Here is a 24496-nt window from a genome sequence, read left to right as displayed (position 1 = left end):
TAGCAAAGAAATATCGGAACGTTTAAATTCAAGGAAAACACAATTGAAATTCTAGAAATTAATCATTATAAAAAGAAAATGTACATTTATTGAATTGAAAAATACAATATTAAACGTTTCATCTTTACTACCAGATATAAGAATTAAAATAATTATACTGTGTGGCTGTCCTTATTGTCCTTTACAATACATTTATCTAAATATTATTTTGATATCTCCACATAACTTTCTCTCAGAAAGCAGCTTTATACGTTTTTAGATGCTTAGATGCGTTTGAAGTGTATTTGTTGTGTAATGCTATTACAATAATAATATTTTGTTTTCATATTTACAGCTTTTCACGACAAAGTGAAATAAAATCTAGGCTTCAAACTTCTTGTGATAACGCACAATGAATTTCTTCTCAAGGACGGAATGATATTTACACAATTTCGGTAACCATACCCATCACATTCGTTTGTGTGATCGAAAGATAAATTTCATGTTTGCTCTTTACTACATACTTAGTTTCAAGAATCTATCTAACTTTATAAGTTATATTCTATACCCGATTCGTTTCATTGTTCGGGTACGGACGGTTGAACTTTGCGACTACTATATGCCTCCCTTCGGGGAAATACTTACACTGCATGGTGCAAGCTTCAGTTTTAGTTATACTCCTGCAAACGATTTGCAGTGTTTTCTTTCCGCCCTCATAAATTGCTATTTAAAGATCAATTAGATCTCGGAGTCCTAGTGGTTGATAGCTTTTTAGGTAACTAGAGTACTTCGTTAAAACACTTAGTTTCCAATCCTTAAGTTGTTCGCTCAAAGACGTTCAGGATATGACTTGATAATTCAGTTGAGCCTCTTTAAAGAATCGGCGGCAACTGACTTTAAAGGTGTTAGGCACTTGAACGCGACATAGTGATTATATGTATATTGTGTCAGAATAGTTTGATTTTTAACACACTTCTTGCAACAGACCAATCGACGAGCCTACCAGTATGGCTACCTTAATTCCTCGTTTGCAAGTTGGTGGTGGTATACCAAGAGCATGGTTGATAACGGATATTCATGTAAGTGTGTTGACAAGCTACCGAAAGAGTTCCGTAAATGATATGGATAAACAGCATGAACATATGCGTACACATGTTTATCGAAGTCGCATATTACTAATCTGAGACAAACCGTTGCTATTTCATTAAGGATCACACCAAACGATACGTATAATGAAACATCTCAACCTTGATTTTAGTTCAGACAAACGTATGGCTATGTTAAACAAGTGAGTAAAAGGATGAAGTCAGTAAATCTTTGACAAGGCTAGAAATCGCGTCCGACACAGAAAATTACCCCTGCCCGAAATCCATTTTTAATCGTGCCAATATTTGAATATAATTGGATCAGTCATGGAGTGCTTCTTAAAAAAATGCGAAAAAAATAGTTTTGATTATTCTCTGAAAACATATTCTAAATTAAACTCTCTTGTATATGGACGCACTCATATTTGGAGACGAATGTATACTACGGGCGATGAACAACGACTAATCACAGTATCTTATTAGGTACACTCAAATGGGCAAATATGCCTAGTTATTACTGATAAATGTAAGATAAATGTAGATATCAGATCACTTTACTTACAGAATTGGGACACCGGTGTGTTTTTTGTTGTTTTTACTGCCGATGTCCTTATACTTAGAACTTTTGCTATATCCTGTTTTCCAGTGTCGCCTTTCATTTTTCATCAGTTGCCTACTGCCAATTGCCCTAAACATTGGCCAATAGAGCGTATAACTATTACGAGATACATTAAATTGGGTATAAATATAATAATCAAGTAAACAATGAATAGATATCCGTCAGATATAATAGTATTGGTGTATGTTCTAATATTGAATATACCATAGTTTAAGAAATGCGCTGATTTGTGTAGACTTACGTTAAGAAGAGTCAATTTGCATGCTAAGTCTTATTTTTAATATTCATCTTCAAAATGTATTGCAATCTTAATGACAATAGGTTCAATGATTATTCGCCCATTAAAAAGTTAGACAGATTCGTCTATATTGCTTATAAAAATTAATGTTTACATATGACAAAAATTTAATTACGTTTCGCCTTCTTTCAACTTTTTGCTGTCGAGTTCATATTCTGATCTGACCACAACGCCTGGAATATAGAAAATAACACAAATGACCCCGTTATACTGTAACCCTAACCAAGGTATAACCTTATTACAGTCAAAGTAGTGATTTAAAGAAAAAGTAGAACATGTTAAAAAAAAACAACATATATTCATTGATGACTTCATTAGCTGTTCCCATTTTCCACATAATCATAGAGGCATGAATTTAAGAAAACAGATGTTAGTGCCTCATGACTGCCCTTTTTATTAAGTCTGTGTTTACTTGGTGTCTATTTTTAACATGGTAAATATGCAACTTGTATTACAATGTATATTGCTGGCTGGTGTTTTCTGTAACAATTAATTGCGTATTTTAACCACTATTCAGTTCACTTGTCTTAGAATGACGTGGAACATCCTTTATTATACCTAACGGAAGTAATTGAATGTCTGGTCCTTATAGTACATTTACTCCGATTCTATTAATCGTGATTTTTATTTATTTAAGCCAATGCTAAGGGCTGCTTAAAGTTTTGAAAATAATAACATTGTCAATGTACATTTTGAGTTAGTCTGAGACTGCTGTGGTCATACATTGGATGTATTTGACCTTCCGGAGTACCTCCTTTTAGGAATGTACTTATGACTAGTATTACAAGCATTGGTGTACGTACGTTTAAGGTTCTCATCATTGTTGTTTTAAGTGAGTAGCGTTTCTTCTTCGTTGATGGCATTCGATTTTGCAAAAGGCCCGGCGTTGGTGTCTACAGAAACACATGGATATACGTTAACTCAAAATAATAATAATAAGGACAATAATTCGAATAAGATGGATCAATAATTAACTAAGATTTATACGAAGGCATCGGGAGGTTAATGTGTCTTATAGAGGTCAAGGACAACATACGTACAATGTTTTATGATTCAATTGTATAGGACATTCCGTCATTATAACTCTTATATTGGTCCCCGGGCCAAACAAGAATGATATCACAACAGGTCATCAAACATAAGGAACGTTTACCAGTTAGAAAGGGATTTATTTCTTTTTGGGCAGTCATTGAGACATAATAAATGATCCCGTAGGACACGAAAAATAATCACTACGCTATGGATACGATATGTTTGAAGTTTATACGAAACGCATCAATATAACTATCGTTTATTAAGGTTAAAACACATTTCATCGAATAATCAATGCATGGATACAAATACGTATGTTTTTCGAGACTATATTAAACGGATACGTTAATATATGCTATGTTCTAAACGACTTTTAAGCATAATTTTCTCAAGAAAGCGAAAATGAACTCTAACCTTTTTGTTGTCTGCACTTATGTAGATACTAGCTCCGTCCTCTTTGTAGACAGGAGGTTTTTGTGATGTGAAAGTTAGCTTAATTTAATCAGTTAATGCGTTTGCGCTGGTAAATTTTTGCAACTTTGTGCATATTTCATAATAGCAAAATAAAATTGCTTTGTTTGCTGTACAAAAAGGGAAAGGCATTGATAGTCATGTTATATGCTCTTTTAAATTACGCTATTCTTGTCTGTTATGGCATCAGAATGAGTAAAAAAGCGGCGGACCTCTGAAACATGGTTTGTAGTTAGAACTCCTATTTGCGCACTGATCTGGCACTTGCCATGACTACTGGCCATGACTAGGAATAATCCTCAAATTTCACGGGAAAACAACCGTTTAGAAAGGCACGCCATTATAACATTGGGACATCAAAGTAAATGGAAAATTAGGTTAAATAATGAAAATGCTCATCGATGTTCGATTTCCTGTTCTAAGAACGGCACAAGAGATGACACTCAAAGTTAATTTATTCATAAAAATACTCAAGTCATACCTTTTCCTGCTTCAAGGGCAAGAAACGAGCAGGGTGTTTCGGATTTGTGTTAAACGGAATATGATCTCCATCTGAAAATGAGAGTAAGAAATGGTAACCATTCTTAAAGAGCATCATTATCGGTTGGTGCAAACACCACCTTTTTAATTTTAATGAAATATCAGGTTTAACTCATTCCATTTTCATAACCAAAACTAAAAATACGAATACGCTTTGTGTAAAATAAAAAAGCATTTGCCTTTATAAATTGTTTTTATTATCAAAAAATACGTGGCCAAGCACCGAGTTGTTATTTGACAATCTGTAAGTGCGATATTTAGCCTATCAATATTGTACGTATGTTTACTAACGGTAATCTCGTTATTTTACATTTTGCCTATGGTAGAAATAGATACATGCACAAAATATTTGTTTACCTATCAAAGTTTACTAACTTTCTTATTTTGATGATATTGAGTTTTACGTTTAAAACAAATCTTATATTTTAAATGAATATAAAACAAACAATCCAAAACCCCTGATTCTTGATACTTAATGACAGGCCCATAGCAAACATTTAACAAATACCAAATTGTGTCTAAGGCTTAGTCTTTTCAGACACTCAACAAGAGATACACAACTTGCACACAACAACGACACAAACAATAAGTGCTGGATAATCGGATGAATTCAAATCGGTAATTGAACCAGAAACAATTGTGAATTTGGTACTTAACTTTGATATAAAAAATAACCCATTTCTGATTGTTATTATAGCTTTATGTTCTTATTATCTCAACATTTAACCAACACATTGAAGAATAGAATAACAAATAAAGGTGAATCGTTGCTTGTAGATTCATAAATCAAAACTTGAATGTACACATGTACCATGCTATCCCTTAACATTTGATAGTATACGCACACATCCTATTTTCAAGTAAATTCATTCAATTCGATCAACGAGCCATAAGTTGAATGCATACACCAAAATATATTTTCAATAAATTTGGATTAATAGGTTAAGTAGGGTAACTGGGGTTAAAAGCAATGTTTTGGTACAAAACCTGTCCCAGCATTTATCAATGATTGCAGACTAAAACTATTAGCCTGTTCGGAAATAGCATTCACTTGGCGACAATAAAGAAAATCATACTAAACATACTTATGAAGTGAACCAGCACATCAAATTACGCTACAGTCATTACATTTGTACCTTATTTTAAAACTTATTTAATCCCCCTTTGAACTAAACTAGGAATGAAAGTAGCCATTTGCTTGATTAAATGTTAATTTTAACATTTGTTTAAGATAGCAGAAAGAATATAACTTAATCCGAATCTTTGGCCAGTAAAAATACAACTAATAACAACAATCAATTGCTGACAGTTTTGTAACTATAAATGAACCGTTTTAGTCAGACCGAGACTGATGTGGTTACACTTGGGATTTTTTGATTGTCCGGAGTATTCAAGAATGTATTTAGATCTAGTCTGACTAGCGTTGGTGTTCATACTTTCCTTGTCATTGTCCTTGTTCTTAATCAGTGAGTGGTTTCTCGTTCCCTTTGGTTCAATCCCATCTCGCAAAAGCTCCTGTTTCATCGGCTACAGATACAAATACATGTATGATAAAAGAAAATTAATTAAAATCCGTTGCATTATAAAGTGCTACCATAGTAAAGGAATGTCTTGACGTCATTTTCCAGACTAAATAAGTGGCGAACATTTGAAGTATGTTTCGTGGTTATAACATCCAAATGGACCGCTTATTTCAACCTGAAGTTGCCTTGTCTCTAGCCACGACTTTGAATCATTCTCAAATATCACGGCGAAAAATCCATGTACCGTTTAGGAGGTGATATGATAATTAGATGGGGAAATAAAATAAAATGGAACATTAGGATAAATAATGAAAAAAACACATCAGTCAATGTTTAATTTCTGTTTTCTTACGTTCAGTATATACATCCACAAGGCAGAAAATTGTTAAAAAGAACGTATTCAAATTCGATAAAATAAATCCCACCTTCTTTTTCTTTGCGCCCCCGAAACGAACAGTCTTTTTCGGCTTTTTCGAAATATGGCTTGCATCTGAAAATGAGATAGAGTCTAATACTATATGTCATGTGTTCCCGTTCCGTAGAGAAAAAACCGACCCGATGGCACATGCGTTTCCAGATAACAAGGCTTGCCAATTTACCGGCTAAGCAGCGTGCCCGAGGGTCGGATTGTTCTATCCGGAACGGACACACGTAGATATTTTTTCTAGCATACCTTAAATTATATCTATTTTTGTGAAGAAAATACATAAAAAGCACATTTTTGTACATTTTACCAAACAGCGCGTGCGATGATGTTTACTGACGGAAGTCGGGACATAAACAGTATAACACAAACTCTGCAGAGCTTTTGATACCAGCTATGAACATACATTACAATGAAAAGTTATACATGAATATTTTATATTCACTTGATTACATAACGTATCACATTTGTTAAGACATTATTACACAAGGCGATTGAAATGAAGCACATGACAAGCATAAATAAAAGCATACTTATTACTAGCATTTCCATAAATCTATATATACAATTAAATCAAAACAATGCAAATCAAGTCAGATAAACACAAGTAAACGTTGCCTGTACATAAAAGGGATTCTTGTTTAAAAGCATATATGAATGATTAATTAGTAAAAGCTCATATAATATTTATTTTTAACTAACATTCACAGCAAAAGCAGTACACCAACATATGATTCAGCATCCAGACTATGTTTAACAAGATGGACAGACCATGTTGAACAGTCCCAGAGACTTATCATTGATTTGAATTGAGACAGAGTTGATATTTTGTCTGATGTGATTTGGTAAAGAGTTCCATCGTCTTGCTGCTGAAACCTTAATGAGTTCAAACCATACCTTGTACTAAAGATACCAGATGAGTTTTCCAGCACGGCTGAATTCACCGGAAATGTCTATACGGTGTGCTAGAAATGGTAATCCTTCCGTAAATTGCATTTTCGTTCATATAAACATTAAAACACATGCATCAAATACATTCAATTTCTTTCTTTCGCGAAAATATCTATATATGGATTATTGAACAAATATTCCAGAAATCAGAACCAGCAATGATCTGAAAATACATTTCTTTTTTACGCGAGTACCTCCACCATTGTCAAGAGATGCTATTGATAGCATAGAAGTATTTCATGTGTCCATGAGCGGCCATGTTTTTAAAAAATGCGATATTAATGCAGCTAAAATTTATAACAATATCTAGTCTAACATTTCGGCAAGATCAATAATTTCACCCATGAATGTTATACGGCAACCAGTATGTAAATGCACTTATTTTTATTATTTTTTTTATTTACGGTAATCTCGTTATATCGTCTTGCGGCTATGACAGAAATTGATACATACGCAAACTTATTGGTAACTTATAAGAGTAAAGCATATATTTTATGTGGATGATGTTTTTACGTTCAACGAATCATGTAGAAATAATGTTTTCTGAATCTATATGGCAAGCCCATTAGCGAAACATTTAACAAATGTTTAAAGAAACACTATTAAGGGCCTACCATACACTTTACGAGAGACAAACAAACGTACAAACAAAAAAACAGAGCACATCAGTGTTATATAATCGAAAAAAAAACATTATCGATCATCTACTCGGAATAAATCGTGTTCTTATTTCTGTTCTTGTCAAAACCGTGTGTGATATATTTTTTATCCTGAGTATAATACAGTCCGGATCGAAAATTCCGAGCTTCAGGCAAGCTTTGATGCCGATTACTTGGTTAGTTGCGTTACCGGCCTACGCCTGTGCCTTCGGGTCGGATTTGTCTATCCGCACTGGAAACACATATTTTTGTATTTAAACTTTAACTCTATGACCCGTGAAATTAGAAAAAAATCAAGCCTATGCTATGTCAGGTTTGTAACTACTATCGCTGTAACTGAACTTTTCTGTCAGACCAAAACCGTGGATTTATTTGTACCATCCGAAGTATCTCTTTTCCAAAATGTAATCAGGTCTACCATGACTATGTATACATACTTTTTTTGTCCTCGCTACTGTTCTTAACCTGGGAGTGGCGTATTTTCTCTCTTGCTTCCACCCGATGTTTCAAAGGCTCGTGCATCATCGTCTACAGATATATATATATATATGCATATTTGTGGTATAATATTACCAGGACAATACATATAATGAGCTGGATCATTTATCAAATGTTCCTTGACCTAGATAGGAATCTTTGATAAATTATCCAGCTTATTATATGTATTGTACTTGTAATATTATACCGCAGGCCCTAGTAAAACCCATGTTACCAACAAATGATTTAATGATAAAATGGTCCCATATGACGCAATTCTGAACGAATGAGGGCTGACACAAATACTTGTTATAAGAACATGACATTTACATTTTACCAATTACCAACCGATCATTTCAAAACGTCTACCGATCTAAAAATATATCTTTGGAAGCATAACACGAACTTCTTCAGTAGAAGTGAATACAGTACTTTCGGTTTGATTAAAAACAATTCCATACATATTGAGGACTAAGCGCGTTTTCTATTTCAGCAGTCATTGCGACATACTAAAAGATCACGATGTACAATATTATAATAATCTTTCATGGCCGAGAGTGTAAGATAGGTTCATTCCGACCCGAGCGTAGGGTGTTTGGGGGAAACGAGGTTTACGAGTTCCTGCAAAACACCCTGCGCGAGGGTCGGGATGAACCTATCTTACACGAGCGGCTATGGTAGATGCTTTTTCTCCCATCTCAATTAAACAAAATTAAGTAAAAATGTATTTTTTTGCTAGACCTCTTTTGTGCTTAGTGAAGGTAATTGCGTACGGATATGCGATAATTCGTGGTTGTCATGGATATTCGCGCAGTGATTCAGAGTATGTAAATGGTCTGATAGGTCTTTAAATAGTTCTAAGAAGAGTGAAGCATTATTTCTAGAACGGTGCGTGAAAACTGTTTTCTGGTGACATTTGAAGCGAGAAATAATTAACTAGCGTTCTAAATATTGCCACAAGACAAGGTTTCCATGATGCGCTACAGACGACATTCTTTAACAAGGGAGGTAATTACAATGTGGTGACCATTAAAAGAAGTTCCATCCGGGCATTTTATCTTCGCCCGTGAGCAAGATAAGAATTTCTAGCATGGTTAAATTAATGGATCTACTTATCTGAGGTGGGAGAAAATAAATCACTACGCTGTAGATGATGTTCGATATGTTGAATTGAAAACAAGCTGTATTCGAGACGCATCGACATAAAATCGCTTGTAAAACGGAAATACTCACTGATCGATTAATAAACTTAAGTATGTTACTTAGACTATGTTATAAGGAAATCGTTTATGTATACTATGTTTGAAACGATGTTTTGATACTTTTTTAAATTGTGTTAATCTATTTACTTCCAGAAACACACACTTAACTGAAATTAGCATTCTTTGATATTATGATTTTAAACAGATATATTCAAGCCAGACATAGTTCGTTTTTCTCCTTTTTAACACTTTCCAGCAATATAGGACCATTTGCTGTGCAATTGTTCAACTATTATTGACACTAATGTTAAGAACTTCTGAGGTTGTTTCACCATTTTACCAAGCACATTGAAAAAAGGGTTTCACAACTGCTTCAGAGTAAAGAAGCGTAACTCCGTGGTTAAACAAGGTTAAACGGAATCTAACATTTTTCGCTTACGTTGCATTGGCTCTATGCTTAAGAAGGTTAAATCACAATACTCTTCGAAAAATCAAGCGAAGTAACCACCTTCAGGAGATCATTAATTATCGAATGGAAACATCTTAACAAATGAATAAATAGGTAAAATAAGGAAAAATCGTTTATTTTTTGTTTTCAAATCGCCGATACGTATAAATACTCAAATTGAAAAATCTTAAAATCCTACCTTCTTCTTTTCCAAGAGATTTTTCGGCGGTGTACGACTTGTACCTGAAACAATATAAAGAAATGGTTACCTGTCTTAACTTTTCATTTAATGTTTCTATCACATCAACTTTAAATCATTCTTACAAATGTATTCAATTGCTATTTCTTTTCAGAAAAATATTGAACTTGGATGCTATTCTACATTATTGTAAGTGATGGTATTGAAATAATAGTAGTTGTTCATGTATCTATACGACCCTTCTATTCTCACAATAACCTATAAAGGAAACAAAGCTCCAACCTCCAAAAATTAAAAATCACTTTTGCAAGTAATTAACTTTTAGTTACTTACAGTACCACTATAAAACATTTGTAATACTTGCATTTCGTCCAGGTAATATTTTTCTCAAAACTTAGTAGACAAGTTGTAAGTGGGTAGATACAAATAATCATAGTATATTTGCGAATTGGAATTCAACTTTGATCATTTAAGATCAAATGTTTGATTTGTGTTATTTTTCTTTTACTGATAAGGAAATATATGAAACTAATGTTGTGACAATCTCGTATTTAAAGAAGCTTCGCTATTTCAATGAATGTCTATCAAGCTCTCTGTATGGCGAAAAAGCCATAATAAGTTCTTTAAGTGGCATATAAATGCTGTATAGTTAATACAAATAAATATTATCATCAAAAGAAAAACACATAAGAACTGTTAGAAAGTTATAATCAAACAAATGATATTCGAAAAATTGATACGAAACATGTGTTATGGAAGAAACTGTTGCTAGGAAAGCAATTGCTAGGATATATTTCAACCATTTTCTTTGATAACCAACGATAATGTAAACATCCTTTCCCAAGATAACACTTTTATAACAGGAATGTTATATATCTGAGCCCTAATGCTTATGTTAAAACAGGGTACTATAGTTAAAATGATTTAATAATTGCTAACTACGGTAGAAAAGTAGAATTGATGCATTTGATTAAATGGAGAATATGTTTATATTTGAGAGTCTTTGAGTCATAGTTTCAAACATCATAACTAAAAAGTGAATAAACGCTTCTTTTGGACTTAGCATTATGAAATCGTTGCTCAGCAACAATAGAAAGTAATTTTTCCCTTATCTTACTTTGATATGCATAATTCAATTCAACTATGTCATACTTGTCTGTTAATCAAATTATACTACTTCACATTAGTGTAGTAAAAGTAATGTTGCAAATATTGAGTCAAACCTAATAATGTTTTTTTTTGCGTTCGAGCAGACGAATAGCTTTCATGTAAAATCATGTTTTTTTCCTGTTGCTTTATGCCTAACAAACAATGATCGAGAGACATATAGCGTACAATTTAGAGAGGACACATATTGTGATTGGATTATCGAAAAATATTCTTAATCATTTGTAAATATTCGTGAATATTTACACTTAATTTTTGTTACAAAATATCATTTCTGCTTATTTCAAAAGCTTTGCCCTTAACATATCTACATAAAACAAACACATTGAATAACAGAATTCATTTGAATTAATAAGGTACATTTAATTGAATTTAAGAGGCCTTACATAACGTTACTCCATACTTTGAATTTTGATTCATGGACTTTATTTTTACAAATAGGTTTAAATGAATTCGTTCATTAAACAAAAACTGGCCAAAACAGGTTTGAATTTGCAATTGGAAATCAATATAAACTGTCACACCAGAAAAAAACATCTATAGATATATACAAAAATCTCAAAAAATAACCTTCATTGATAATCGATGGCAATAAAACCATATCCATGCCAGGTTGGTCAAGATCAAACGCCAATAATTCCTCTATTTTCTTGCAAATTTCTTGCTTTTCGACCGACGAAAATGATTGCTGTAAGTTTTCTTTTTCTTTGATACTTTGTAGAAAGACTTGAATTCTTACAGCAATGCCATCATCTTGTACTATACTTTCCACAGTGAAACAACGCTGATCACATTTGTCTGACACTTCATAGACTACAATAGAATAAAATAACACATACATATCCAGTATGTTTAAATAACATTGATAATCATTAGGTTTTTTTAAAATCGAACCTTGAAAACACATCTGAGTGTGTTTGTGATCGAATGTGTGTACAGCGTATGAAGCACATAAATCAGTACCTTGGTCAATTTAATGTTATGATAACAACTGACAGGTTGCAACTATTTGGAAACATAATGCTACCTAATCAGGAACCACCAAAAAGCAATGCATTAAATGTCAAATGGCAATCTATACGTTTCTTGCACTACTTACACATTTCAGTAAGGAGAGCCCAGCAACTTTGACTTGTAATTCCAACATCTACTTCAAAGAGTTTATAGCCTGCATCAGTCCGCATAAGTTCTTCAAGAGGTTCAAAAAACCTCCCCAGCTTTCCCGAAAGACTGTCTTCTATCAGAGAAATAACTGCGTCCAAATCATTACACTGGATTGATAGAATGAGACAACCTTTGTTAACTTTCGTTAATATTTTTTTCTCTGAAATAACACAAATGACATGGTCATAACGTTAACTAGTAATCAATGCGTGCCAAGCAGACACTGGACAAATTGTAAACGAAGTAGCAATACTATACGGTATAGCTGGAACACATAACACTGAAAAAAATGAGTAATAATACTCAAACGGTCAGCGAAACGGGGCTCAAAGGGAGGCTAATAGATTTAAACAAACTTGTATTTTTAGCATTGATTTTAAGCCATATTGCGTTTGCTTTAGCAAAATGAACGTATTCATTATATATGGTAACGTGGTATTTATTGGCATTATGCAGTGTTCGCGAAGTAGTATCACATGTATGAACTTACCGTCAAATAATTTAGCAAGAAGGGACTTAACTGCAACCTCCAGCTGGTTTAAAGTCCTATCATCTATATAGAAATTAAAACTCATATCAGCTGTATGCATGTATGCCGACTGTATTAGTTAAATTGTAAGACCATATTTATCTCTGCAGTGTGAGTTAAGACACAATACGTATTAAAACATGCAGATCTATATTTTATTATGTGCATACATGAGACACATTTAACGTGCAAATTGTTTTGTTAGTAACGCATATTTATGCTTAATATTTTTCACATAATCTTTGTTTTTAAACTATCACAAATGACTTTTTTGTTATATTTGAATTACTCTGCAAACGATTTGCAGTGTTTTCTTTCCGCCCTCATAAGTTGCTATTTAAAGATCAATTAGATCTCGAGTCCTAGTGGTTGATAGCTTTTTAGGTAACTAGAGTACTTCGTTAAAACACTTAGTTTCCAATCCTTAAGTTGTTCGCTCAAAGACTTTCAGATATGACTTGATAATTCAGTTGAGCCTCTTTAAAGAATCGGCGGCAACTGACTTTAAAGGTGTTAGCACTTGAACGCGACATAGTGATTAATGTATATTGTGTCAGAATAGTTTGATTTTTAACACACTTTTTTGCAACAGACCAATCGACGAGCCTACCAGTATGGCTACTTAATTCCTCGTTTGCAGGTTGGTGGTGGTATACCAAGAGCAGGTTGATAACGGATATTCATGTAAGTGTGTTGACAAGCTACCGAAAGAGTTCCGTAAATGATATGGATAAACAGCATGAACATATGCGTACACATGTTTATCGAAGTCGCATATTACTAATCTGAGACAAACCGTTGCTATTTCATTAAGGATCAACACAAACGATACGTATAATGAAACATCTCAACCTTGATTTTATTCAGACAACGTATGGCTATGTTAACAAGTGAGTAAAAGGTTGAAGTCAGTAATCTTTGACAAGGCTAGAAATCGCGTCCGACACAGAAAATTACCCCTCCCCGAAATCCTTTTTAATCGTGCCAATATTTAATATAATTGGATCAGTCATGGAGTGCTTCTTAAAAAAATGCGAAAAAAATAGTTTTGATTATTCTCTGAAAACAGAAAATTAAAAAAATCTAAATTAAACTCTCTTGTATATGGACGCACTCATATTTGGAGACGAATGTATACTACGGGCGATGAACAACGACTAATCACAGTATCTTATTAGGTACACTCAAATGGGCAAATATGCCTAGTTATTACTGATAAATGTAAGATAAATGTAGATATCAGATCACTTTACTTACAGAATTGGGACACCGTGTGTTTTTTGTTGTTTTCTACTGCCGATGTCCTTATACTTAGAACTTTTGCTATATCCTGTTTTTCCAGTGTCGCCTTTCATTTTTCTACAGTTGCCTACTGCCAATTGCCCTAAACATTGGCCAATAGAGCGTATAACTATTACGAGATACATTAAATGGGTATAAATATAATAATCAAGTAAACAATGAATAGATATCCGTCAGATATAATAGTATGGTGTAGTTCTAATATTGATATACCATAGTTTAAGAAATGCGCTGATTTGTGTAGACTTACGTTAAGAAGAGTCAATTTGCATGCTAAGTCTTATTTTTAATATTCATCTTCAAATATGTACTTGCAATCTTAATGACAATAGGTTCAATGATTATTCGCCCATTAAAAAGTTAGACAGATTCGTCTATATTGCTTATAAAAATTATGTTACATATGACAAAAATTTAATTACGTTTTGCCTTCTTTCAACTTTTTGCTGTCGAGTTCATATTCTGATCTGACCACAACGCCTGGAATATAGAAAATAACACAAATGACCCCGTTATACTGTACCCCTAACCAAGGTATAACCATTAACAGCCAAGTATGATTTAAAGAAAAAGTTGAAAAAAAACAACATATATTCATTGATGACTTCATTAGCTGTTCCCATTTTCCACATAATCATTGAGGCATGAATTTAAGAAAACAGATGTTAGTGCCTCATGATGCCCTTTTTATTAAGTCTGTGTTTACTTGGTGTCTATTTTTAACATGGTAAATATGCAACTTGTATTACAATGTATATTGCTGGCTGGTGTTTTCTGTAACAATCAATTGCGTATTTTAACCACTATACAGTTCACTTGTCTTAGAATGACGTGGAACATCCTTTATTATACCTAACGGAAGTAATTGAATGTCTGGTCCTTATAGTACATTTACTCCGATTCTATTAATCGTGATTTTTATTTATTTAAGCCAATGCTAAGGGCTGCTAAAGTTTTGAAAATAATAACATTGTCAATGTACATTTTGAGTTATTCTGAGACTGCTGTGGTCATACATTGGATGTATTTGACCTCCGGAGTACCTCCTTTTAGGAATGTACTTATGACTAGTATTACAAGCATTGGTGTACGTACGTTTAAGTTCCTCATCATGTTGTTTTTAAGTGAGTAGCGTTTCTTCTTCGTTGATGGCATTCGATTTTGCAAAAGGCCCGGCGTTGTGTCTACAGAAACACATGGATATACGTTAACTCAAAATAATAATAATAAGGACAATAATTGAATAAGATGGATCAATAATTAACTAAGATTTATACAAGGCATCGGGAGGTTAATGTGTCTTATAGAGGTCAAGGACAACATACGTACAATGTTTTTATGATTCAATTGTATAGGACATTCCGTCATTATAACTCTTATATTGGTCCCCGGGCCAAACAAGAAGATATCACAACAGTCATCAAACATAAGGAACGTTTACCATTAGAAAGGGATTTATTTCTTTTTGGCAGTCATTGAGACATAATAAATGATCCCGTAGGACACAAAAAAATAATCACTACCTATGGATACGATAGTTTGAAGTTTATACGAAACGCATCAATATAACTATCGTTTATTAGGTTAAAACACATTTCATCGAATAATCAATGCATGATACAAATACTTATGTTTTTCGAGACTATATTAAACGGATCGTTAATATATGCTATGTTCTAAACGACTTTTAAGCATAATTTTCTCAGAAAGCGAAAATAAACTCTAACCTTTTTGTTGTCTGCACTTATGTAGATACTAGCTCCGTCCTCTTTGTAGACAGGAGGTTTTTGGATGTGAAAGTTAGCTTAATTTAATCAGTTAATGCGTTTTGTCGCTGGTAAATTTTTGCAACTTTGTGCATTTTCATAATAGCAAAATAAATTGCTTTGTTTGCTGTACAAAAAGGGAAAGGCATTGATAGTCATGTTATATGCTCTTTTAAATTACGCTATTCTTGTCTGTTATGGCATCAGAATGAGTAAAAAAGCGGCGGACCCTGAAATGGTTTTAGTTAGTATCCTATTTGCGCACTGATCTGGCACTTGCCATGACTACTGGCCATGACTAGGAATAATCCTCAAATTTCACGGGAAAACCCCGTTTAGAAAGGCACGCCATTATAACATTGGGACATCAAAGTAAATGGAAAATTAGGTTAAATAATGAAAATGCTCATCGATGTTCGATTTCCTGTTCTAAGAACGGCACAAGAGATGACACTCAAAGTTAATTTATTCATAAAAATACTCAAGTCATACCTTTTCCTGCTTCAAGGCAAGAAACGAGCAGGGTGTTTTCGGATTTGTGTTAAACGGAATATGATCTCCATCTGAAAATGAGAGTAAGAAATGGTAACCATTCTTAAGAGCATCATTATCGGTTGGTGCAACACCACCTTTTTAATTTTAATGAAATATCAGGTTTAACTCATTCCATTTTCATAACCAAAACTAAAAATACGAATACGCTTTGTGTAAAAAAAAGCATTTGCCTTTATAAATTGTTTTTATTATCAAAAAATACGTGGCCAGCACCGAGTTTTTATTGACAATCTGTAAGTGCGATATTTAGCCTATCAATATTGTACGTATGTTTACTAACGGTAATCTCGTTATTTTACATTTTGCCTATGGTAGAAATATACATGCACAAAAATTTTTTTACCTATCAAAGTTTACTAACTTTCTTATTTTGATGATATTGAGTTTTACGTTTAAAAACAAATCTTATATTTTAAATGAATATAAACAAACAATCCAAAACCCCTGATTCTTGATACTAATGACAGGCCCATAGCAAAACATTTAACAAATACCAAATTGTGTCTAAGGCTTAGTCTTTTCAGACACTCAACAAGAGATACACAACTTGCACACAACAACGACACAACAATAAGTGCTGGATAATCGGATGAATTCAAATCGGTAATTGAACCAGAAACAATTGTGAATTTGGTACTAAACTTTGATATAAAAAATAACCCATTTCTGATTGTTATTATAGCTTTATGTTCTTATTATCTCAACATTTAACCAACACATTGAAGAATAGAATAACAAATAAAGGTGAATCGTTGCTTGTAGATTCATAAATCAAAACTTGAATGTACACATGTACCTGCTATCCCTTAACATTTGATAGTATACCACACATCCTATTTTCAAGTAAATTCATTCAATTCGATCACGAGCCATAAGTTGAATGCATACACCAAATATATTGTTCAATAAATTTGGATTAATAGGTTAAGTAGGGGTAACTGGGGTTAAAAGCAATGTTTTGGTACAAAACCTGTCCCAGCATTTATCAATGATTGCAGACTAAAACTATTAGCCTTTTCGGAATAGCATTCACTTGGCGACAATAAAGAAAATCATACTAAACATACTTATGAAGTGAACCAGCACATCAAATTACGCTACAGTCATTACATTTGTACCTTATTTTAAAACTTATTTAATCCTAGCCTTTGAACTAAACTAGGAATGAAAGTAGCCATTTGCTTGATTAATGTTAATTTTAACATTTGTTTAAGATCAGCAGAAAGAATATAACTAATCCGAATCTTTGGCCAGTAAAAATACAACTAAAACAACAATCAATTGCTGACAGTTTTGTAACTATAAATGAACCGTTTTAGTCAGACCGAGACTGATGTGGTTACACTTGGGATTTTTTGATTGTCCGGAGTATTCAGAAATGTATTTAGATCTAGTCTGACTAGCGTTGGTGTTCATACTTTCCTTGTCATTGTCCTTGTTCTTAATCAGTGAGTGGTTTCTCGTTCCTTTGGTTCAATCCCATCTCGCAAAAGCTCCTGTTTCATCGGCTACAGATACAAATACATGTATGATAAAGAAAATTAATTAAAATCCGTTGCATCATAAAGTGCTACCATAGTAAAGGAATGTCTTGACGTCATTTTCCAGACTAAATAAGTGGCGAACATTTGAAGTATGTTTCGTGGTTATAACATCCAAATGGACCGCTTATTTCAACCTGAAGTTGCCTTGTCTCTAGCCACGACTTTGAATCATTCTCAAATATCACGGCGAAAAATCCTGTACCGTTTAGGAGGTGAATGATAATTAGATGGGGAAATAAAATAAAATGGACATTAGGATAAATAATGAAAAAAACACATCAGTCAATGTTTAATTTCTGTTTTCTTACGTTCAGTATATACATCCACAAGGCAGAAAATTGTTAAAAAGAACGTATTCAAATTCGATAAAATAAATCCCCCCTTCTTTTTCTTTGCGCCCCCGAAACGAACAGTCTTTTTCGGCTTTTTCGAAATATGGCTTGCATCTGAAATGAGATAGAGTCTAATACTATATGTCATGTGTTCCCGTTCCGTAGAGAAAAAACCGACCCATGGCACATGCGTTTCCAGATAACAAGGCTTGCCAATTTACCGGCTAAGCAGCGTGCCCGAGGGTCGGATTGTTCTATCCGGAACGGACACACGTAGATATTTTTTCTAGCATACCTTAAATTATATCTATTTTTGTGAAGAAAATACTAAAAAGCACATTTTTGTACATTTTACCAAACAGCGCGTGCGATGATGTTTACTGACGGAAGTCGGGACATAAACAGTATAACACAAACTCTGCAGAGCTTTTGATACCAGCTATGAACATACATTACAATGAAAATTATACATGAAATATTTTATATTCACTTGATTACATAACGTATCACATTTGTTAAGACATTATTACACAAGCGATTGAAATAACACATGACAAGCATAAATAAAAGCATACTTATTACTAGCATTTCCATAAATCTATATATACAATTAAATCAAAACAATGCAAATCAAGTCAGATAAACACAAGTAAACGTTGCTGTACATAAAAGGGATTCTTGTTTAAAAGCATATATGAATGATTAATTAGTAAAAGCTCATATAATATTTATTTTTAACTAACATTCACAGCAAAAGCAGTACACCAACATATGATTCAGCATCCAGACTATGTTTAACAAGATGGACAGACCATGTTGAACAGTCCCAGAGACTTATCATGGATTGAATTGAGACAGAGTTGATATTTTGTCTGATGTGATTTGGTAAAGAGTTCCATCGTCTTGCTGCTGAAAACCTTAATGAGTTCAAACCATACCTTGTACTAAAGATACCGATGGAGTTTTCCAGACGGCTGAATTCACCGGAAATGTCTATACGTGTGCTAGAAATGGTAATCCTTCCGTAAATTGCATTTTCGTTCATATAAACATTAAAACACATGCATCAAATACATTCAATTTTTTCTTCGCGAAAATATCTATATATGGATTATTGAACAAATATTCCAGAAATCAGAACCAGCATGGATCTGAAAATACATTTCTTTTTACGCGATACCTCCACCATTGTCAAGAGATGCTATTGATAGCATAGAAGTATTTCATGTGTCCATGAGCGGCCATATGTTTTAAAAAATGCGATATTAATGCAGCTAAAATTTATAACAATATCTAGTCTAACATTTCGGCAAGATCAATAATTTCACCCATGAATGTTATACGGCAACAGTATGTAAATGCACTTATTTTTTTATTTTTTTTATTTACGGTAATCTCGTTATATCGTCTTGCGGCTATGCAAAATTGATACATAGCAAACTTATTGGTAACTTATAAGAGTAAAGCATATATTTTATGTGGATGATTTTTTTACGTTCAACGAATCATGTAGAAATAATGTTTTCTGAATCATATGGCAAGCCCATTAGCGAAACATTTAACAATGTTTAAAGAAACACTATTAAGGGCCTACCATAACTTTACGAGAGACAAACAAACGTACAAACAAAAAAGAGCACAGAATCAGTGTTATATAATCGAAAAAAAAACATTATCGATCATCTACTCGGATAAATCGTGTTCTTATTTCTGTTCTTGTCAAAACCGTGTGTGATATATTTTATTTATCCTGAGTATAATACAGTCCGGATCGAAAATTCCGAGCTTCAGGCAAGCTTTGATGCCGTTCCTTGGTTAGTTGCGTTACCGGCCTACGCCTGTGCCTTCGGTCGGATTTGTCTATCCGCACTGGAAACACATATTTTTGTATTTAAACTTTAACTCTATGACCCGTGAAATTAGAAAAAAAATCAAGCCTATGCTATGCAGGTTTGTAACTACTATCGCTGTAACTGAACTTTTCTGTCAGACAAAACCGTGGATTTATTTGTACCATCCAAGTATCTCTTTTCCAAAATGTAATCAGGTCTACCATGACTATGTATACATACTTTTTTTGTCCTCGCTACTGTTCTTAACCTGGGAGTGGCGTATTTTCTCTCTTGCTTCCACCCGATGTTTCAAAGGCTCGTGCATCATCGTCTACAGATATATATATATATATGCATATTTGTGGTATAATATTACCAGGACAATACATATATGAGCTGGATCATTTATCAAATGTTCCTTGACCTAGATAGGAATCTTTGATAATTTATCCAGCTTATTATATGTATTGTACTTGAATATTATACCGCAGGCCCTAGTAAAACCCATGTTACCAACAAATGATTTAATGATAAATATGGTCCCATATGACGCAATTCTGAACGAATGAGGGCTGACACAAATACTTGTTATAAGAACATGACATTTACATTTACCAATTACCAACCGATCATTTCAAAACGTCTACCGATCTAAAAATATATCTTTGGAAGCATAACACGAACTTCTTAGTAGAAGTGAATACAGTACTTTCGGTTTGATTAAAAACAATTCCATACATATGAGGACTAAGCGGTTTTCTATTTCAGCAGTCATTGCGACATACTAAAAGATCACGATGTACAATATATAATATCTTTCATGGCCGAGAGTGTAAGATAGGTTCATTCCGACCCGAGCGTAGGGTGTTTGGGGGAAACGAGGTTTCGAGTTTCTGCAAACACCCTGCGCGAGGGTCGGGATGAACCTATCTTACACGAGCGCTATGGTAATGCTTTTTCTCCCATCTCAATAAACAAAATTAAGTAAAAATGTATTTTTTTGCTAGACCTCTTTTGTGCTTAGTGAAGGTAATTGCGTACGGATATGCGATAATTCGTGGTTGTCATGGTATTCGCGCAGTGATTCAGAGTATGTAAATGTCCTGATAGGTCTTTAAATAGTTCTAAGAAGAGTGAGCATTATTTCTAGAACGGTGCGTGAAAACTGTTTTCTGGTGACGTTTGAAGCGAAATAATTAACTAGCGTTCTAAATATTGCCACAAGACAAGGTTTCCATGATGCGCTACAGACGACATTCTTTAACAAGGGAGGTAATTACAATGTGGTGACCATTAAAAGAAGTTCCATCCGGCATTTTATCTTCGCCCGTGAGCAAGATAGAATTTCTAGCATGGTTAATTAATGGATCTACTTATCTGAGGTGGGAGAAAATAAATCACTACGCTGTAGATGATGTTCGATATGTTGAATTGAAAACAAGCTGTATTCGAACGCATCGACATAAAATCGCTTGTAAAACGGAAATACTCACTGATCGTTAAAAACTAAGTATGTTACTTAGATATGTTATAAGAAATCGTTTATGTATACTATGTTTGAAACGATGTTTTGATACTTTTTTAAATTGTGTTAATCTATTTATTCCAGAAACACACACATTAACTGAAATTAGCATTCTTTGATATATATTTTAAACAGATTATTTTCAAGCCAGACATAGTTCTTTTTCTCCTTTTAACACTTTCCAGCAATATAGGACCATTTGCTGTGCAATTGTTCAACTATTATTGACACTAATGTTAAGAACTTCTGAGGTTGTTTCACCATTTTACCAAGCACATTGAAAAAAGGGTTTCACAACTGCTTCAGAGTAAAGAAGCGTAACTCCGTGGTTAAACAAGGTTAAACGGAATCTAACATTTTTCGCTTACGTTGCATTGGCTCTATCTTAAGAAGGTTAAATCACATACTCTTCGAAAATCAAGCGAAGTAACCACCTTCAGGAGATCATTATTATCGAATGGAAACATCTTAACAAATGAATAAATAGGTAAAATAAGGAAAAATCGTTTATTTTTTGTTTTCAAATCGCCGATACGTATAAATACTCAAATTGAAAAATCTTAAAATCCTACCTTCTTCTTTTCCAAGAGATTTTTGGCGGTGTACGACTTGTACCTGAAACAATATAAAGAAATGGTTACCTGTCTTAACTTTTCATTTAATGTTTCTATCACATCAACTTTAAATCATTCTTACAAATGTATTCAATTGCTATTTCTTTTCAGAAAAATATTGAACTTGGATGCTATTCTACATTATTGTAAGTGATGGTATTGAAATAATAGTAGTTGTTCATGTATCTATACGACCCTTCTATTCTCACAATACCTAAAAGGAAACAAAGCTCCAACCTCCAAAAATTAAAAATCACTTTTGCAAGTAATTAACTTTTAGTTACTACAGTCCCACTATAAACATTTGTAATACTTGCATTTCGTCCAGGTAATATTTTCTCAAAACTTAGTAGACAAGTTGTAAGTGGGTAGATACAAATAATCATAGTATATTTGCGAATTGGAATTCAACTTTGATCATTTAGAATCAAATGTTTGATTGTGTTATTTTTCTTTTACTGATAAGGAAATTTATGAAACTAATGTTGTGACAATCTCGTATTTAAAGAAGCTTCGCTATTTCAATGAATGTCTATCAAGCTCTCTGTATGGCGAAAAAGCCATATAAGTTCTTTAAGTGGCATATAAATGCTGTATACGGTGTATAATCGAGCTTGCTAATAATAATAAAAATAATAATAATAAATTATTTAATATTCATGTACGAACGATGTTCAATATGTTAAAATTTATAATTTTGTCATAAGCAGTCGAAAATGTTAAAACTTTATATAGGCTTGTATGACAATATCCATCAAATGTTTCTGAGTTTTACCATGCCATAAAGGGTCTGATAAGTTCGATCTGGACCGGATTACCTAAGGAATTGTCATCTAAGGTTTCGTTGAAAGGAAAATCGGATCACTTAAGGCATTTTATATTCAAGTGAGTTTAAAATATTTTTGTTTCACAGTACAGATTATTTGGCATATTTTACCGACACAGGTGTCATTTTGTTGTTTCAGGATGACATGACAAATGTTGCTTACAAAATTGTACCATTTTGCTATTACCATACCTTGAGTTTGAGTGCACCGTTTGGTCATCGTCGGTGTTCATGTATTCATGTTTCATCTGTGTGTGGTTCATGAACCTTAAAATACTCGGATAAAAAGTTTCATGTTAAAACTTGACCTTGTTGGAGTTACAACCATTTAAATGAAAATACACACTTGCCCAGGTATCCATTTGTATAATATGTAAAGATAAATATAACTGATATGTGAACTTGAAAACATCTAATATAAATAAACATTTGTATTCGAACTTCTGTGAATTATTACAACCGAAACAAGATGTGTTTTGTTTTTATTTTACAGATGAAGTTTGATCAAAATATTTATGAAATTAGCTCACTGTTAACTATTAAATCCCCTTCAAGCGGAATATACATCGAAGTGTGACCTTGAACATTAAGGTAGGTACAAAAATTCCTTCTCATACTGCTGTATAATTTTGCGAACTTGGATACTATTTGAAATAAAATGTTGTTTTTTATAGTTGTTGTTGTTTTTCGTGTTTTGTTGTTCACTTAACTTTAGTTTGCATTGTTTGCGTGAAGTATGTATGTCATAAAAATACTTCTGTTACCAAACTTTAACATTATTTAAAGTTAATTAAATACATGTGTTGTCAGTTATATATACATAACTGGTGTTCAACTTGTCGTCTTCAAGTTATCATAATTTTTTGAAAATTATTTAACTGATATATATTTTTTTCTTGTCGTTACCCCAGATAATTTCTTTTTGATTTTCGTCTAAAAACAACACATTATTCCATGTTTAGACCATTTCTCTCTTTTTAAAGCTAAGTAATTATTTTGCCAGACAACAAACCTCTATAAATTATTTCAATTAACTTTCTTTAAATATTTTGCATTCGTTTCTGAAGTTGTGTGTAATTATCGATGATGCTTACTTATATCTTAATGTTTAACCTCGTATGTCTTTTTTAAAAAAAACCCCTACTTTGTAGGGTCTTTTTGTGATCCTTTTATGGTGTAATCACGAGCTTGGATATTGAAGACCATGTTGTTAATGTATAAAAATGACCAAATAACCAACAGAAGATGCAGCTGTGTACCAGTTGTTTGGCAATATTTCATCCGTTTCGTTTCGGAAATCGATTTCAAAAACATTTTTTTTTGCCATTTTGACAATTTAATAGGCATGAATCCTCTTTTAATTAGTGATTTGAGATAATGCCAGCGACCCACTGTTTATACGTTCCCTTGTGTGGAATCTAGTCAACAATTAT

At 33.1% G+C, this 24496-nt stretch overlaps 1 protein-coding gene across 2 annotated transcripts in view; it reads right to left on the bottom strand.

Moving 5' to 3' along the window:
- LOC128205351 (uncharacterized) overlaps positions 1 to 24496 on the bottom strand; it is a 73815-nt gene that overhangs the window by 5731 nt on the left and 43588 nt on the right. Inside the window, exons 18-19 of one of the 2 annotated variants that reach the window (XM_052906925.1) lie at positions 23256 to 23330; positions 22836 to 22854 (exon numbers count right to left, since the gene is read on the bottom strand). The gene's annotated coding sequence lies outside the window, so the exon portion shown is untranslated. Of the gene's footprint in view, positions 1 to 22835; positions 22855 to 23255; positions 23331 to 24496 lie in introns of those variants that run through there. The other variant, XM_052906923.1, reaches the window with a different exon arrangement.

This window comes from Mya arenaria, chromosome 10 (genome assembly GCF_026914265.1).
Source record: "Mya arenaria isolate MELC-2E11 chromosome 10, ASM2691426v1".
Classification (NCBI taxonomy): domain Eukaryota; kingdom Metazoa; phylum Mollusca; class Bivalvia; order Myida; family Myidae; genus Mya; species Mya arenaria.
Note: the sequence above shows the minus strand (reverse complement) of the source record. Positions and strands in the feature narration are given on the sequence as shown.